This window comes from Apis mellifera, linkage group LG6 (assembly GCF_003254395.2).
Source record: "Apis mellifera strain DH4 linkage group LG6, Amel_HAv3.1, whole genome shotgun sequence".
NCBI classification, from domain to species: domain Eukaryota; kingdom Metazoa; phylum Arthropoda; class Insecta; order Hymenoptera; family Apidae; genus Apis; species Apis mellifera.
Genome location: NC_037643.1, coordinates 8,772,677 through 8,789,811, shown reverse-complemented (window position 1 = coordinate 8,789,811; position 17,135 = coordinate 8,772,677). Strand labels below are relative to the sequence as shown.

Genomic DNA, 17,135 nt, shown 5'->3' with positions numbered 1-17,135 from the left:
TTTTGTGAAACGTTTTTTAAAATGTATTTTTGTTCATTTTCGTTCAAATTAGCAAATCAGTTACTTATCCAAGTAGAAGTTTGCTTTGATGGTATTTATTTAGTAGATGCGAAGAAAATTATGCACTTAGAATATGTGAATAAAAGAAATTTTTTTAAAGAATTTTTTTTTTTTTTTAAGTTTATAAGCTGTAGCTGCATATTTTATTTTGATTGAAATTATAAAGAAAAAGATACTATGTCAATTATCAATTTATATAACATTACTTTCAAAATAATTAATTATAATTTTAGGAAAAATCTAAAAATACATCAAGAAGTCTTGTATTTATCAGTAAATTTGAAAAAGAAAAGGAGAAAGAAATTCAACATTATTTAATGTACATTATTTAAAAAAAACTTTATCATTTATAAGAAAAACAAAAAAGTTAATTATTATATATAAATATTTTTTTTTTTTTTTAGAAAATTTTATAAAATATTTTTATTTTTCTATACTTCCACTTGCTTCCAAATCTTTTGTAATCCTTTCATTTATCATCACCCTGTATATACAAATCTTGCGTATTATGTACATGATATATTTGTAAAAAATTTATGAAGATTATTATATCGAATGTTTTATTGATTGTTTTTTTGAATAGAATATATATTATATTTTCTATACATTTATTAATCACTAATTACACATATTGGTAACACTTATGTAAATATATGCTTTTTTTTTTACACAGATACCGATGTATCATAAAGATATAATCTTTAACTGTTAAAACTCATAAATCAACATATACAATCATTCTATACAATCATATATACATATGTATACTCTTTAGTGACTATTTGTCGTTTTCCTTTCACATTTTAATTACATAAGTCGTAATAAGTAATTTAATGGAAATGAACGTTAAGTCGTATCCACATGAAAAATGTATAATAGCGATAAAAGAATTCATACGTACTATTGAAGAAGAATTTTGGATATCCATGGAATTTCAATTTTTTTATGTGAAAGAGAAGTATTCGTCGTTGTAGATCGTAGATTTATGCATAAGTGAAAGTATTTCATCGACAAATGGACGCTCTAATGATCATGGAACGTCGTATTCGTTAGTTAGAAAGTCGTAGATAGATTTCTTCTCGATGACATTTTTTCGATGTTAAACATTTTTTTCTAATGCCTATTTTCAAACTTCAAAATTTATTTTAACTTTTATGAGCGTAAATATTTTTCTATTATTAACATATAAAAAACTGCCACACATTAATCAGATTTTTAGTAATAAATATATCGAAAAGAGAATCGATATTTTTTTTAGTTAGTTATTCATCGAGAATGGAAACTATGCACTGAGGGCGCTCCATGTATTGTCAAGCTCATAGGTTAAGCAATTTGATTTGTTACACAGAATTTTATTAGGCCATGGTATATATACATAAATAGTTTATTTTGTGATTGATTTTTATATTTTATTTTGTGTTAAACGCTTCCGTCTAGTTATTGTAATCGCTGGACGAGTATTCACGAATAATAAGAGAAAATATAGTATAGATAACCTATATTCTTAGATGTAGGGCGGTACACTTAGAAAATATAACATATAAATATGCGATTATAGTGCGTTATATCGATATCGTTGGTGTGCTATAATAAACGTTATGCTGCTGTGTAATGCGATGTCTTGAATTATTTTTTGTCGCTTTCGTACATTTATCGAGCTTTTATCACTTGGTCCCTATTTCTCTTCATCGAGTTTAGTATTGTTCATGAGCTTGCTTTTCCGACTCGTTGTCATTTCTACTTCGCGAAAACATTTTTTATTTCGATCTTTAATCACGTTTCGATTGTTTCGCGAAACAATATAGCGACTAGTTCAATGACAAGTGAAATTATTCTCGTTGAAATTTCTTTTCCTAAAAAGTAAAAAGTGATTAAAATATTATGTTGATTGTCCTCTTAATTCTTTTATTTTTTTTTTTAAATTTGATTAAACAAACAGCGATTGAATTTGAATCAAGATGCTTTCGAGATGTGTATAGTAAATTTTTGCGATATGCTGCGTTCTTGTTGTGACAATATTATTGTACGTTTAATAAGTCGAATTGCATGCGAGTGAAACAAATTATTATCGACGAGATTGCGTGCAAATATTTTTTCTATTTTCTCGTCATTGAAATAAACCTAACAAGGATCATGATTATTTCGAGTTTTTCAAATGGTTCACGGTAAGTTATCAATTTGTATATAAATAATTATAATATTTTTTATCTATCTGCAATTGTTTTATAAAAAATTTTTATATATATTTATTTACTTTTCTATTTCATCACATTGTACATAGTCTCTGTAAATATTATAATGCATTCATTTTTATTAAAACTTTTTTATTCTAAAATTGTTACTAACAAAAAAGAATAAAACGTTGAATTTATCCGCGAGCAATAAGATGATGCATCGATTTATTTTTGCACTTGTTTTGCATGCATATTCATTATTGTCGTTTTTATTATTGATCTAGTAATTATGCAACTTTCATTGCAGTACTCGGATCATATTAGTTTTATCAGAATATTCTGTCCATCATTAGTAACATTTTACATTTTAAATTATTTTGCATTTGAAACTTCCAATATTGAAATTATTATTTCAGAAAACAAAACAAATACAAAAATTAACAAAAATAATTAAAATGGTTGAGGCTTATTTATTAAATTATTTATCATAAACAATTGAATTTGCATAACATAAACCGAGATAGAGATAAAATGAGATAACCTATCTTCGATGTCATTTCTGTCTTGCTTTATTTAATACAATTTCAATTTCTTATAATTTAATAAATAAGCTTCAATCAATATTTTTATATATCAGTTTTTATTTGCTTTATTTTTTAAATCAATTGTCCATAAGTATTTCACGAATATATTAATATTCCATATAAAAAATTGCAAGTTACAAGAATATTACAAAAAGGGATCATAATTCAAAACAGATTGGAAAATAATAGTATAAAATTAGTATAATAGTATAAATTTCATAGAACATAGTTTCATAGGATTCTAAAAAAACAATAATGAGAAAATTTTCCGATAAATCCGATGCTTTTTTTATTATTACAATTTTCGCTCGTATAGGGCCGTTTTCGTAATATTAGACAAAAAACCGAGCACGATATTATAATTTAATTGCACGTGTCTCTTTCCGACCAACGAATGAATGAAAAAGTGGAACAAGGTGAGATTCAACGACACGCGTCCTCTTATATTATTAACCTTATCCTCTTAATTATTTTCATCCGCGTGCACTCGTTTATAGGTTATACGACGCCATATTGAAAACACGACAGTGTTACACCGATTCGAAATGAGCGGTTCAAATTGAAATCTGATCATATTTGTTTTCGATCAATAATCATCATTGTTGCAAAATAAATTTCTTAATCGTTTTATTATTTTTTGTATCACGAATTCATTATTAGTTATAGTAGATAAATTAATAAAAATGATCTAAAGATAAGAAAAATATTTTATTTTTGCTTTTTTTTTTATATATTTTAATAGTTTTTTAATTTTTTATTTTAATTTTAAATTATTTTATATTCTTTTCTTCTAAAAAAAATTTAAAATAATTTTTTATCAATTTTTATCAATCATTTGAAAAATTTTCTAAATTGCATTAATCGCGGGAAAATTTAAATATTGATTGGTTCATTTATACTTGCCAATCATAGGCAAGTAGATAGAAATAATTATTTAAATTAGTTTATTTAATATTTAAGTATTCTTATTTTAATATTTAACAGAATTTTATTAATATATATTATTATAATTAATTATAAAAAATAAACACACCATTTCATAATTACTATACCAGAATTATCATATACTGTGAGTTGATCCATGATATTTCTGGAGCAATATAATTCATCACTGGAGAAACTACCGTTCATACATTAACGTGATATCTGTAGATAGTCGGCACTAGATCAACAGACGGTTCAGTCTGCCTTATCGACACCATGAGTTACGCTCGTTTTTAGTGATAACTAACGCACGCGTGCATCTACGCGCTCTTCCCTACGCTCGTTATCGTGTGCTTCAAAGAATCTGCTTGTCGTAGGTTTGGGATTTTCGATAATAACCACATTTATCTACATTAGTTTCACAAAATCTTTCATTTTAAAAATTCATTTAGTACATATGTTTTAGTTATTCGTTAATAGAACAAATGCTTAATAAAATGTATAAATTGTAGATTACTTTAATTGAATATATGTTTGTTGAAGTGAATTTTAATATTAAATTCAATTTAAATATTAAATTAAGTTTATTTTTGACATAAATTTGTTTAACATATTCTTGAATACAATAAAAACTTTTTCGCTAACAATAAGTATTTTAACTAATTGAATTAATATTTAAAATATTACAAATTAATATAATTACTAAATTAAGATTCATTTTATTTAATTTTCCTTTTATAAAAAAGTTAATTAATGGAAAAGATAAAATTAATATTCATCGTTCCTTGGTTATAGTTATTACAGAATGTTGAAAGCAAGGAAAGTTCACGTTCTATATTTAGATATTCTATTTGCAATAAGACAACTCTGAACGGTTAACCCAATATACAAAGTGGTTTCTAGTTACAGTTATATGTAATAAGCAATATGAATAAAAAATGACTAGTAAAAAGACTAGATGTTAATGATGTAGATCTTTGATCTTTGATTTATAAAATACCTATTCTACTCTATATTTGACATTAATATTACAAGTAACTGTTTATAGTTACATAACATACATAGCGTATCGAGAAAGAACGGGATTTCAATTGCTCGATTGGGATTTGAATTTGTATCTTCCATTTCCCGGATGACTACAAATTAAACAGTATGTACAAGTTGCTGGATAGATTTCTCCTTATTCTACATTTAGGTCACTAGCATTAGTATAATTACAAACATTTATTTATCCATTCTATGATATTCTTATGAAAGTGTAAATTTTAACGATTCGCTAGAAATTCTTAGTTTCTCTTTAATTTATTTATTAATTTCTTTTATAGCCATTTTTATAACTACAATCTGAATTAAATTTGAAATAAAAAATTAAAACTGAAATGAATATGATAAATTCTCCTAAACAAAAGATATTTATAGCATCATAAATTCAATTTAAAGTTTATATTATATAAATATTTTTCGTTTTTTAAAAAAAAAAAAAAAGGACAAAATTAAAATTCACCTATATATATATAATATACATAACGTTTGTAGACGCAAGATAATTCTTTAGTATATAACTAGTTCATGTTGCAGCTGCATGCTGTCGCATAATTCGGCTCGGTTAACGTCGCTCGTCCGATTTGGTAGCAACGTCCGCATGAACGTTAATATACTTTACAATAAGGCAAACCACATCATGACATCCGGTTGAATACGGTACACGTTACGGCACAAGTACTTACGCGCTGCCAAAGGGATAACAGTTTGTTTATTCATCTTTTTCATATAGAACGAAAATCGTAACGGATACAATCAAGTTTTCAATCGTAAGTGTCTGTTTTTTCCATTAGAATCTTGGACTGTTTCGAAAATCATTTAATCAAAATCTGATGCTCGATGTTGTAACACTCTGGTTGTTCCTGATGAAGAAAAATAAATGTAAGATTGTTTTCTTTTTTTTTCGCGGAAATAAATGAAATTTTAATTGATTATATTTAATGTGATAATAATAATAATAATGAATGAATAGAAATTTATAGTTATATGAAAAAGAAAGATTATTATATCTCTCTGTTTATATATAAACAGCATTTCACTTATTTTGCATATGTATTCATATTTTCTATAGTGAAAGCAATTTTTTAAAAACATGTTTTGGATATATCACACAACTTGAGAAAGTCTTGTCTTATATTATTATTCATTGCAACTAGTTTTACATGATAGAAAAAGAAATATACCTATATTTACAAGTATACATTTCAACATGTTCGGTAGTGAATGCATTGAAAATACATTTCAAAGCACGTAGCAAGATTGTCAGAGGCAAAACGTGTACGCAGAGAACAGGACAACGTCTCGTTTGACAAATGATATGTTCTATCTTATCGCTGTTTATCTCTTCGGTTGTAACCGGCAATCTCTCACCATCTTCAAATAAATCAGTATTTCGTCTCCGGCATCTCACGAGAAAAATCTATAACAAGGAAACATTCGATGTAATTTTCTGCTTATTTTTTTCTAAATCATATTTCTCTTTTTATAATGTTATTAACAATTTGGTAAGTAAAAAAAAATTCATTTTAAATATTTTTTTTTCTTATATCAAAACTGAAAAAAATATATATTTTTTAAAATATAAAATTCTTTTTTTAATTAATAGTGATTAAAATTTCTTTGATATTCTCAAATATAAAAGAATAAAATAAATTAAGTAATATTTCAATTTTGCATTTTTGACATATATCATAATATATCATATTTTTAAAAACATTTACAAATTATGTATCAAGATATTTAATAAAATTATATATTTCTAAACATATGTATATACATGTGCATATGTACATATGTATTTTATTTTTCAATTTATTATTTTTTAATATAAAAAATTAAATATATCTTATTTGTACTTTCTAATTTATTAATATATTGGTAAATGAAATTTGGAAAAGATTAAATATTAAAATATAAAATTTGCAACCATAAATAATACCATAATCATAGTGTAAACGATAATTACTAGAAAGATCTATATACTAGATAAATGGTATATTGAGTCAAAGATGACAAAAGCTTTGTTGTAACAATCTTATCAAGGAGAAAAATGTGAAATTTGTCGAACGATGAATCGCAACATAGGGAAACCGGAATTTACTTTCAGCAAGCTGGTTAACCTCTCATTGTATTCCGTTTATGACCGTGACGAAAAGTGCACTTCTTTGTTGCTAGCCGGAAGAACGCGGAAATTCGTGCTTGAAATCAACAATCAAAATCAATAATCAAAGTCAACAATTTGAAATGATTGTCGTGATTGTCGTTCAATCCCGTTCTACTATTCTTCATGTTCTACAAACGAATCGAGGATTGAAATCGTTGCCTATTGATATTTAGACATTTGGAATCTAAAATACAAAAAGGAAAAAATAGAAATTATTTCATTTTTAAAATTTTTTTTTCTATTTAAAATTCTATTTTTTTTTAGCAAAGATTATAGTCAATTTTATGTCTAAATTTATCTACATAATAAATATATCTTTCGATAAAATTGATTTCGTTAGTCTTATATATATATATTTTTGAAAATGGTATTTTTTGTACATACTTTGTCACAGTCAGCAATTTATATTAGTTGCTTGAAAATTCTCCTTTAAATTCCAAAATATTTTCTTTGTCAAGTATCATTAGAAACATTAAAGCTCTTGAGATATACTTATTATATTTTTTTACTTGAATACTTAATTTTTTCTAAAAAAAAAAGAAAACACAAAAGAAAAGAAGTAAAATAAGAAATTAAAATAAAATTTATAATAAAGTCTAAATATTAAATTAAACTAACTAAATAATCAGATTAAAAATAATTATATCCTTTACTTCATATTTCATAAATTAAAAAATATATTATTTACCAATATTATAAAATATAATATAAAAAATAATCCAAACCTAAATATAATTTATTTACAATAATACTCCATTTCCATAATAAAAATATCATAATCAAAACATTATTATTTTTGTTTTATCAATGAACACGTGTTTCTAATGTCAACACTGATTCATACATTATCACATGTGTCCCTTCCAAATACATAAATTAAATAGAAGAAAATAAGAAAAAAACAAAAATAATTATTTACCACTATATCAAAATAAGCATCACAAAGATCATTGACTTTATTTTCCTTGCGAGTCTCGCAAGAAATTTTTAATCAACGACCTAACCTCATTGCGAAATTAATTCTAAACAACGGCGATAAACCGAACGTTCCCAGCTAATGGGTAATCGCATCGTAGCTTCACTTATCGCATCAATTACGAGAATGCTCGAATTATCTATGAACTGCGTCGTCACATGCGAGAAAAAAAATCATTGTAAATGATCGTGTCGCCGAAAGAATGCAACGCGACAAAGTTGCGTGACTCATGCACCACGGCTAATGCATTCCACCATGATGTCATAATCTCGCTCTCATACAAGCTTCTTCCTCCTTCCAAAGGAAACCTTCGATCTTGTTTTACATAGTATTTTTTCGTATGCTCTTTCGTTCCGTTCTGTTAATCGTGTCTTGGTCTTACAAATGAAAAAAGAAAAAATGGAAATATAATTTGTCGTGTCAGTGATGAAGGTTGCAGCAGAAAAACTTGAAAAAATGTAAGTGAAATTTTAGGTTATATCGTTGCATGAAACTTGTTTGGTTGACAGATTTGATTACAATGCATTGATATGTAATTGTAGATAATTTGTTAAATGATTGGATTTTATGGAATTTTCTGTTTTATGAAAAATATACATGATTTTTTAGGATATTGGAAAAACTATATAAATTTCAGTATAATATTAAGTAAATTATAGTATAATATCTATCAAGAAAAAGATTTAGAAACTATAAAAGTTTTTTTTTAAATTCAATGAAATTATTAATTTAAAAACTATATCACATAATAAAAGAAATCGTTATTTCATTCTATACATTTCTATACACATAATAAATGAATGCTTTGATATCCAAAATTAACCTCAAATTATTTATTTTGATCACATCAAATAACTTGATTAAAAACAAAAAATAGATAAGGTTAAAAATATCGATGCATTATTAGAAATAATGAAACTACTTTATCATCGTGTCTTAATTAAAGATTAAATTCTCTACTGAATTAATAATTCTCGTCTAAATTTTCAAAATTTAATACGAGTAGACAGACAAGACATATTCCTCATCGTTGCAAAGTTAAAAGAGAATTAAGAACTATTACGTACACTCACTCTCATACGTCTTTATAATCATCCTTTGCAGAGACATCAATGTTTGGAACGTGGCGATAAATCGTAATTCCAGACAAATCTACGATCGAATTCGAGGAAGAGGTGCGGTTTACGCGGGCGTAAAACGAATTGCTAAAGGATGGTTCTCACATTCGTGTGGACGATCACGGCTTTTACCGACGACGTAATTACTCGTTGCTCACTTGCGTCTATTGATCTTAAACGGAAGCAACCGGGGCCTTAGGTGTGCTTCGCACGCACGCAGCGCGCATTTTAATGGAAGACGTACCGTTTCCTCTGTACCGGAATGGATTAGTCATGACCTCCAAGAAGTTTCCCAGAAAGCTAGTGTAACGAACTCAACGACGGCACTTCGAATGACGTGTACGACGAATCATGTTTTCTACAGGAGTATTCATGTACATTGCTTGTATTGTCAACATTGATTAGATCGACAATAGCGTGATGATAATTTGATACAATTAGTTTATGAAAACAGTTTTATTTTGGTATCGTTGAATTTTATTTTTTTTTTTTTTTTCGTTGCTTGTTGCTTTAAGTGATTCATTAAAAAAAAAAATGTTAGAATTAGATTAATTTATTTACTATTATTTATTGTAATACATCATTCAAAAATATTTGTTATCTAAAAGCGTTCAAAATATCATATTTTGTTCTTCTATTTTTAATTATTTTAATTAATTTGTATAAAAATTAAGAATTTTAATAATACCCATTAAGTCAAACATTCAATCTAATATACGTTTTAAAATTAAATTTGATATAAAGTTGCATCTTATTTCATTATTTTCATGTATATCTTCTGTATATCTTCAAGTCAGTTTGCATTATACGTAATGATGTTCAGGTATAAGATAATTACATAGAACGAAATCCGTGAACAAGCGCAATTTTCAACCTCGAAAATGTGTCTTCTATTCATTAACATGACAATGGTCGACCCTGGTCAGCTGGAACGAACCTTCACTATATGCAAGCGTGCTCCACGAATGTAGATTCATTGTCTGTTCTGTACCATTCAATTCTTCTTCAGGGTCGTCTGCGTGTTTTTGAAGACCTGGAACTTTACGGGCTTCGAAAGTTCGAAAATCGACTGATTCTTCTTTAGAAAAAAGTAAATATAGCCAAAAAATTACACCAATATTGTAAATTTTGGGATTTAGTTTTAGTTAGATAATTTTAGATAGAAAATAGAAAGTTTCATTCTAAAAATTACTATAAATTAATTAATTATAATTAATTATTGAATATCATTTCAAAATTAAACTGTCTTGACAAAAGCATCATAGAAATCTCTTATTATGCAATCATTTAATTATAATTATTATGATACGATATTAAATTGTTTTAAATTCCGGAAATTTATCTTAACTAATTAGTAAAGTATTTTCAACCAATACCTTTGAATCCAATCTTCAAAATATTTTTTTACTCTTCTATAAATTCCTCGACCCAAAAGTAGGTTAATCTCCATGTATCAAAACTAAACGCTCAACGAGCAAAAAAGAGATTAATGTGCCAATGACGAAATATTCACGACATCCGTGTTTCCTCTCTTCATCATTCCAACTAATGGTAGCGTTTAATTCAGTCTGGGGTCCCAGCGAATACTAGTCCCATCTCTGGGGTCATCTTTCCATACGAACAACACACTGGTCTGTCGGCTATACGAGTCGGATGACTTTTAATGTATCTCTGTTCCTCCTTACCGGCTGTTCGCCTCTCCCTTTCCTTTCTTTATTGTCCGGCTGGTAAGTGCGGGTGGTGAGGACTGGACCTCCCCCTCCCTCTCTTCACGCTACTCCTACTCGCACACGTTGCCACCACCACCATCGTGCAACTGCTCCTCGTGGACCTAACACGTTCGAATTAGTCGTCTCGTTAACCAGCCTCGTGGTGCATCGTCGATTAACTTCGCGTTTATTTCTCTCGAATGATTGAATTTCTCTAGTTTGGTGAACAATACGAGAAACAATAAACGCAGGTCAATATCGCGATTTGTTACGTGTTGCTTACTTTGATCGGTGCACGACGAATCCTTCGGTGCTGAAATTGAACTGGACCTGCACGAACCTGGCTCGGTTGATAGACCGGTTTTGTCGTTTCATCGGGCTTCCATCCGGAATCACTGGCCTGAATGTATGTTGCTGGGAACTTGATTGGAGGTTAGGAAAAAGTTAAAAAAGTAGTAAAATAAGGATTTGTACATTAGATGATATTAGATTATATAATAAAGAAAGAAAATTTGTTAAAAATTGATTAAAGAATGCAGATTTGTTGATATCTTGTGAATGATTTGTTGTGTTTGACAATCTTTCATTTCAAAACCTTATTATCCATAAATTATTTATTATTATAAAAGACTACGTGTTTATTAATTAATTTTATCAATTAATATAAAATTATAATTTTAATGAGTGAAGGAAAAATAATTGAAAAATTAAAATTTATTTGTCAGAAGTGCACATGATCAATATATCTTGAAGATTTATAATTATATGAATCATCGTTTGTCAACAGAGAATCCAATTAAACAGTAAAATGTCATTTTTACATTCATTGATAAGTTATCGAACAACTAATTATTATAAATTAAATTTTCACGATTATGGCAATTGCACTTTTACCAGCTTTGTTAGAGATTTCTGATTCGATCGAAACGGAAATTTGTCGAAAGTCCGATGCTTGACTCACGCACAGGTAGACTGGGGAAGGGCAACGTAGGGTCACGTGTCCCGAGTCGAACGAGAATCGATTGAACCGCCGGGATCGGGCGCCAGTGTGCGTCGAGACGAGGATCGATCGAGACAGGTGGATCGCGTGCGACTTGTGCGAGTAGGGCGTGTCGCATGTTGCGTTAAAAAACCAATGTTCTTGTTATACAATTATAGTGATATTACAGTATGAACTATACTATATGATATTGATATATGTTAGAATTGTTTAAAATTAACATAATAGTGAAATGTCATAATTCTTTGTTTAATATTGAATTATTATGATATGACAAGTGTGTAAGAAAAGTGTTTCTAAATGGTGTAACAAGTGAAACATTAATATTTTGTTGTGATTTTTTTAGAAAATAAACATATTCAAAGGTGATAATATACAAGATATTTTCGAGATAAAATGTTTTATTAACACAGTGTATATATTTTTTTGCTATTTTGAAACAAGATAATCAATATTTTTAGAATCAAGTTAAACTGTCAAATATGGAAAATAATGAAAATTTAACACAATTATATATTATTTAGGTAACTTTATATTATTATTATTAATTATTAAATCATGATACACATTGATAAAATTTATCCAGAACATTTTCATAAAACTATCAAAAAAAGTACAAATAAATATTATATAAAGTGTTGCCAACGACCAAATATTAAAATTACGCCCTTGTAAATATCGCACTATGTTATCTCACTAGCAGACGAACGAAATCGAGCGTGGATATATATATATATATATATATATATATATATATATATATATATATATGCGGGTATAACAGCTGCGTAGAAATTTTTACAAAATAACACACGTGTCCATTGCAAGAGTCCCCAAGTTTTCCAAAAGTCAGTGAATCGTCAACTGGTTGTGTAACTATATAACCATTGTTCATGTCACTAGTTTGCGAACTCAGAGGCGCGCATCGTGTCCTGTTCAGAAGGAAAAAGGACATCTGGTGAACTAGCAGGAAAAGAGAAAAATGAGAGTCGGTAATAGGGGAGCGTTAAACTTTCTGTGCTTTCCTCAGTGTTATTACGTGCCCTCTCTTGTTTCGACGTTTCGTGCACACGCGCGAGCGCGCGCCAGAGCGTGCATTAGTGCCACGTGCATTCGCCAAGGGAATCCTGCATGGCTGGAGTTCCTGGCATGCCTGGCAAAAACCGCGATACTTGTTGCTCGTCGCGTGGCCTGATGTAATAATAGTTCGTCCACTCGTTGCGTCACGTTCGAGGACGCGTCGCGAGTTGAGAAATCGCCGTCTCGATATCATTCGTGGGCACGCGATATATCGTTGGAAAGAGATAGAGAAAAGCTGAGTGCGCAGCAAATTAACATATTCCGAGACGGAAAAGTAAATAAATTGTGATGCATCAAAAGATATTGCGCGTTTTATAATAGCAGGTTATTAAAGTGAAACGAATGATTGAAATTAATGAAAAATATGTATAAATCATTATACTATAGAAAAATTATATAAAATCAGGGAAAAAAGAATAGAAATAATTTGATAATTTTTATAATTTTAATAAAAAAACCTTTCAAAATTGATTAACACCATAGATCATAAAAACCATCAATAAAATAACTTGATGTTTGAAAATATAGAAGGTAATAAAAAGATAAAAAAAGATTATTGATGTCAAGATTATCGAAGTCATTTGATTATAAATTCTCTCTCGAATTTTCTTCCTAAATTGGATTAAATACAAGTATACACTTGATTGAACTTAATTACTCGATTGATTGAAATCTGTTAGCTTATTCTCGTAACATTCATTCTTACAATTTACGCAAGTTTCTTTTACCGGTTTTTATAGTTTCTACCTGTCTCATTTTCTTTTCTTCCGTCTTACACTGAGAAAGGATAGTTATCTCGAATATAATTGAGGCAGTATATGTTCTTTTACCTAGTAGTACCGCGTTCTTTCGTCGAAAGGCATTCTTCTAGAGAAAACATTGTCAAAGAAAGTTAGAAATATTTTCTTCGCGTTGAATCACGTATATTATGTTAAATTATTAAGAATAATTTAGGCCATGATAGAATTTCATAAAATCGATTAGTGATTAAAGAACATAACCTAATCATGTTATAAATATTAATGATTTAAATAAAAATTTCATCTTATATATTTATATTTTTAATATATATATATTTTTCTTATTTGATAAGATATTATAATGCTAATTGCTAACTGATTTTATCATTCTATATTATGATTCATAATATACTACTAGTCTATTGATTATTCTGATATGGAACATTAGAAACTCATTAGGAATATGCTATAAGGTTATGTGTCTCATGAAATTCGTGTTGTTCGACCAGTTTATTTCTATCTTGCAATTCTGATATTTTTAGATACGATTCTATGTTTGACTGTGACTCTTGCCTCATGTGTTATGTTATAATCCAGCCTCGAAATATAGCGTACATCTGGGCAAATATACAGTTCGATTTCACGAGCGCATCCGACGAATAACAATTGACTGGCAATCGAGACGGTCTGCTTTGTTCCGTTTTTAACTTCTCAACGAAGGAAAGATAACATCCTTTGAAAGAAACGTGTTTATATGATTTTTTTCGTTCTACGATTTGTGTTCAGGATATCTTTATTGAAATTTCATAATTTTTTTATATTTAAATTTTGTTGAATTTAAATTGCATGCGTTTTTAGAGGTTATGGAGAATACAGAAAGAAGAAAGGAAACGTTCTTTAATCAAGGTATACTATGTGAGGTTATGTATTTATTATGTATTAGAAAACATATAGTTGATAAAAATTATTAGATTGAAATTAATATTTTAAACTTTGTAATTAGCATAATGCTTTAAAATTTCATTAAAATTTATTTTTTACTTCATCGTAACATTTTTTTAAAAAAAATGTTCGAAAATGTTGTAACAAAGTTTTAAAAGAAATTTCTGTTTACCATTGTAAATCAATATCCATCTCCAGATATTGATTTATCAAAATCTGATATCTGAAAGTGTTCATAAAACCTTTTCACAACAAGCTATGAGTTAACATAATAAACATAATAGAATGGATTGTATATAAATACAGTTGTAAATCAGTCGGATAACAGATATTTCTACAATACATGTTTTACAATAACCATACACTCTATCACACGTTTATTGCGTACATTTTAACCGAAGATAACTATTACAATACTCTTACAATTGTCAGATGCGTAAAAATAAAAGCCATAAAAATTATTCGAAAAGATTTATAAACATTTCGTACAAAAATATGCAAATGTAGTTGTAGGAATAAATTAAATGTGTAAAATCGACTAATTATCGTACGATATTAGGTGAATAAAAAATAGACTTGCATGTTAATTACATATAATAATAATGATAATAATAATAAGCAATAGCGATGTTAGGGCACGTAATTTTATCTTTAATAACCAGTCTTCGTCAATATTTTCTTCCATATAAACGCGAAAATGAGCGAACGATAAGCGAACGAAACTGTTCAAGGTTCCGGTTAAGTCCGCGCATCAATCGTTCGACTGGTTGCAATAATTCTGCCCCCTTATTCGCTGGCTCTGATCGTTTTCTCGGGACGATGGCCTTCCTCGAAGTGATTTCGCGCGATTATGCTTTTCAATGCCGCCAGTATTTAATTATGCGCTCGAGCGGCCGCGATTTGTCGAGAGAGGTCGAAGTGTTCACAGTGCTCGTATTACCGCGTAAATGCCCGTGAATTCTCGGCATGTTAATGTTAATATACCTTGCCCCATAAATGCTTTCAGTCTATAGCGATAACGATTGCATTTCATGGAGACAAACAGAGATAAACCGAGAATTTCCCTGGAACGTTATTCCCTAGAACGGATTAAAATGATAGGGAATGGAAGAAATAAGCCTTTCTATTTCTTATGCATTTAAATATATATTATTATTAAGTATTAATATATTAATTATTTATTTAATTTTTACATTTTTTTTAAAATAAATTAATAATATCAATATAATAATATATGATATACATGATATTTTTAAAATCACGTTACAGCGATCTTGAAAACGTTTTCGAAATTAGAAATCCGAATAAATTTTATTACTTAAATATTCGATTAATTTTGTTCCTTTTATAAATCTCTAAGAATTTCTTTTTTAATCGAATTATTCAATTTTTTCTTGGATTTATCTTATCTTTAAGAGAAAATCTTAATTTTATATTTATATTATAGATTTTAATTTAATTATATATTCGAATATCATTATAGATATAAATGTATTAAATTTTATGAAAGAATGAATTATATTGAAACTTATATTATCTATATTTTTCCGCAAATTATCTATGTAATTTAAATATGTTTAAATAAATATCGATATATTAAGATACGAATCGTGTATGCATACGTTAACACAAATTTATCAGTATAATATACATGAATTAAAAATATTAATTATATACATATATATAGATATATCGAATACATAATTATTTGAAAATTAAGAACACGGATTCTAATATAATTATATCGCGTATTCTCTTCGATAAATCGTGAACTCTTGGAAAAGAAGAAAATTTCCCAATGAATTTTTTTCTTTTTTTTCCTTCGATCGTTCGGTGAATTTAATTTGTTCGCTAAAAATGTCTGATGTCGATTGCGAACGATTTAACGCATTATTAAGAATTCCTTTCAACGATCTGGTTGGAATCATTTTAAACGGGGGCCCCCGTTTCCTGACCCATTCAGCGCTACAATCAAGTTTAATTAGCGGTATTATGAGTCAACTGGAATCATTATCGTGTCCAAATACGTCGCAATTTGTGTGTAGTTATTTAGAAATCGATGACCTGAAAACTATGTTTCCTCGACTAAAGTTGTACGGTGATCGATGAATTGTAAAATATCTTAATATATTGATGGCTCGTTATTTTGTGGATTCGGAATATAATTGAATAAATTTCAATAATTTTATTGGCTTGTAATTTAAGGATCGTTATTCGTTATTGCGCAGTATGGATTTCTTTTAATTCGAACAAAATGGATAATATTTCATCAATGTTCTCTCCTTCTTTTTTTTTTTAATAATTATAAATTTATTCTCTCGTGTCCTGCGTATCCTGTCCTATAAATCTTCAAACTCGTTTCTCTCATCTTGGAAAACCTGTCCTGTGTAACTTTGATTTTTAAGCGATAAGTGATACCTTGCTTCGTTTCACAAATTTATCAGTGTGCAAAATGGAATGTCTAAATTAAGTTATAATTTTATAAATATTATCTATATATATATAATTTTATGAATATCAATATTTTTTTTAAATATTCGAAAAGATGGAAAGAATTAATAATCTCGAATTCGAATAATAATAATAATTATGACAATAACATAAAATTGATAAATTGAATAAT

General features: G+C 28.0%; 1 protein-coding gene and 1 long non-coding RNA gene across 3 annotated transcripts in view; one reads left to right on the top strand and one right to left on the bottom strand.

Moving 5' to 3' along the window:
- The window catches only part of LOC408887 (ankyrin repeat and SAM domain-containing protein 1A), a 70,474-nt gene that overhangs the window by 36,275 nt on the left and 17,064 nt on the right, over positions 1-17,135 (top strand). The gene's annotated exons all lie outside the window — the stretch shown is intronic.
- Positions 9,643-12,115, bottom strand: LOC102655070. The gene is made up of 4 exons (XR_410237.3): positions 11,645-12,115; positions 11,034-11,171; positions 10,418-10,872; positions 9,643-10,080 (listed from the first exon to the last, which is right to left on the bottom strand). It is a non-coding gene; the product is annotated as an uncharacterized LOC102655070 (long non-coding RNA).